The following is a 3,697-nucleotide window of genomic DNA, read 5'->3' as shown; positions in this document are numbered from 1 at the left end:
ACAAACACACACACACCACACACACACACACACACACACACACACACACACACACACACACACACACACACACACACACACACACACACCTCAGATCAATGGGAGGCAGGGCAGGAAGGGGGTTGCTCTCTGTTGCCATAGAGACGGGAGGACAGTGGTGTTGGATACTGTTACTAGGCAGGAGAGGCTGCCTCTGAATCAGGTGAGAGAGTGAGGGGTGGTCTGCTGCGAGGGTGACAACATCAGGGCGTGAATACGTCTGAATATAAATTATTATCACAGTGGTTTAGAAATGAAGCGGGTTGATTTGGGAAGTGTGCCACATTAACAACAGCCACATCTGACTTATTAGCAACCCTAACTTTGATTCCAATCAACACTCAATCAAGAATATCCATTAAGAGTTGGACCATCCTAGTGCACAGCCCAGTGGCCTTTGTTTTGGAGTGCAGTTACCATTTGCTTGTGATGTTATCTAGCATCACAGTACAACCGTGTGTATTGGTGTGTGTAGCCCCTGTGTCTTTCAGTCTAAGTGGAGTGTCAACGATTAAAACACACACACACACACACACACACACACACACACACACACACACACACACACACACACACACACACACACACACACACACACACACACACACACACACACACACACACACACACACACACACACACACACACACACACACACACATTTACACTGAGGAATTAAGTAAACATTCATTGGCTTTAACCTTCATTTAGGGCAACAAATAGCGTCACCCCTCTGACAGAGATGCAAACCTCCAAAACATTTCCCCACAAGGTTTGAGTGCCACCTGGTGAATTGAAGCTGGAACAGCATCTTCCTCTCTCTCTCTCTCTCTCTCTCTCTCTCTCTCTCTCTCTCTCTCTCTCTCTCTCTCTCTCTCTCTCTCTCTCTCTCTCTCAGAGCTGCGGTACACTCACGCCCCCTCCTGGGGAATAATGGGAAAACGCTGTCTGCTTCTAAATGATGTTGCCTTGAGCATAAGAGGGAGCAAAGTGAAAACAAACAGTTGCCACGTCTCACTGTAGGAGAAAGTACCCTGAGAGATAAGCTGATATATTCTCACATGCTGTACCACCCATATACTAAATTGTGAGTCAAATACAATTTCAATATCATAAAACTATCCAAACCTGTTCCTTTACGTCCTCATTCAGTGTGCTTGACCTTTCCTCCACATGGCGCTGTCCGTGGTGCTCGTCACGGCACTGAGAGCCCGCTGTTTCCTTTCAGTACCACGGACAGCGCCACCTTTAACATATTCTTTTTAAATACATATTATGACATACTATACTATGACTTTTTGAAAAGTTGTCCTCAGGGTCTGCTAGTACCCAGCTTGAACACAGCCTCATGCCAACGAAAACTAATATTTTGAAATGTAACTTTTTTTTAATTTAAATACCATTTAAAAAAAAATTGTGACCCATGAGTGACTTACATCAGTGCAGCCTTGTATTGCTCCACTGCACTAAAAATACTCGCCTCTTTTATTGAATATTAGCTTTTTATTGGTATTTGACAGTTTTTCTGAAAACTCAGCTGTTTCTTCATTAAAAAGTCTGTTTTTTCTTCAATGTTATGTGACCTACCCAACATTTTATTTGTAGAGTATTTTTTATCCTTTAACCCTTAGATGCACGAGTGACTGGACCCTCTTCCTTAAGTGGGTCTAAAATGACCCGTATTAGAATAATATGTGTTTTTATGCAATTTTTTTCATTTTGGATAAGAAAAATCACTTGTATAATATTTAGTATTATATGTTTCAGTATTTATAATTTTAAACATTTTTTTTTACATTTTGAAAAAACCCCCCGATAAGACGGATCTCAATTCATGTCCCTCCACAAACAGTCCTCTGCCACAGCCTCAGTCCCCCAAGGCGTTCCCCAGGGATCAGTACTCGGCCCCCTCCTCTTCATCATCCACATCCTTCCCCTCGGTCAAATCCTAATTTTACCACCTCCACATGATTGCAAAGATCCAATCCTATCTTACCTGCAGCTAAACAACTTATCCTACCTTCATTTCCTCCCGCCTTGACTACTGTAACTCACTTCTCCGCGGCATCCGGTCCCCCTCCCTCGATAGACTCCAAATTGTAAAAAATGTAGCCTCACACACTCCAGATCATGGCACCACATCACACCAGTCCTCAAAGACCTTCATTGGCTTCCCGTCACCCAACGCATCAACTATAGAATACTGGCCCTCACCTACAAAGCCCTCCACCATCTGACCCCCCTATCTCACTGGTCTTCTCACCCCCTACCAACCCTCACAGCCCCTCAGATCCACCGCAGCCGGACCCCTGTCCCCCCCAAGTCCAAACTAGGCAGCTTTGAGTCTTTTCAGTGGCAGCTCCCAGGATCTGGAAATCCCTCCTCCAAGATCTCCGCTATTCGAGACCCTCACAGTATTCCAGTCCCTTTTCAAAACTCATCTCTTCTTCTCTGTCTACTCATAGCCCCCCCCTGTCAATCCATGCTGGTTGATTAAGTTTGATAGTCCTATACCCCCCACCTTAACCTTCCCTTATATTGGAAAGCGATTTTGAGTCCTTGAAAAGCCTAAACAAATAAATAATGTATTATTATTATTATTATTAGTATTATTATTATTATACTGACAGGTGTCAGATCTTGCTGTGTAATTTATTTTTATTTATTCATTTATTTAACACACACACATTTAATGCACATTAATGAACATTTCTGTAAACGTGCCAGAGTTAGCCAAGAGGCTATTTTTCATCTGTAGTCCCTGGACAGATTTTAAAAGTCAACCTAAAACACATTTCATTTTAAACAAGTAAATACAATACATTTCAAACATGCAACAGACATTACTGGGATACTTAAATAAAACAAATAAAATAAAATAATCTTCCTGAGAGGTGTCACTTGTGATGTAGTCTGTGTGGTCTACAGTGAATGTATTCCTGACAGCAACAGGTGATAAGAATCAAAGGTTCCCAGAGGATTACATAGAAAATGCATGCGGGTCATTTTTGACCCACTTATGGAAGCTTGGGGTAGTAATAAAAAAACTACAATTTCTTAAAATGTGAATGGCATGAAATCCAAAACATGTTTTTAGAGGAATAGCTGGAATATGAAATGATAAAAAACATTTAATTACAAAGATACTTCAAGAAAACCACCTCCCCGGGTCAAAAAAGACCCACTTATGCATCTGGGTTAATCAGGGGTGTCAAACTCAATTTCATCGCGGGCCACATTAGCATTATGGTTGTACTCAAAGGGCTGGTTGTAACTATATAAATATACATATATAAAATAATGTATTATATTACATTATTGCCTCTGAATTGGATTATTATCGGATAGGGTAATAACTAACTACGTTTGAAAGCAGAAGTCCAGGGCAAATACATGCAAGTCTCTTCATTGCGCAAACGAGATGCATTGTGGGCAATGTGTTTCTGTAAAGTGGCATGTAATCGTATAATAAACGTATTATATTCTTTGCAACTTCTTGCGGGCCACATAAAATGAAGTCGCGGGCCGGATTTGGCCCCGGGCCTTGAGTTTGACACCCCTGGGTTAAATGAATTAAAACAAGTGCAGATGTACCTCTCTCCGCATATAAAATCATGTCTACAGCCCGCTGCACAAGAACAAATGGTCCTCACTTTTG

The sequence above is a fragment of the Gymnodraco acuticeps genome, unplaced genomic scaffold, assembly GCF_902827175.1.
Source record: "Gymnodraco acuticeps unplaced genomic scaffold, fGymAcu1.1, whole genome shotgun sequence".
In the NCBI taxonomy this organism is placed as follows: domain Eukaryota; kingdom Metazoa; phylum Chordata; class Actinopteri; order Perciformes; family Bathydraconidae; genus Gymnodraco; species Gymnodraco acuticeps.
Note: the sequence above shows the minus strand (reverse complement) of the source record.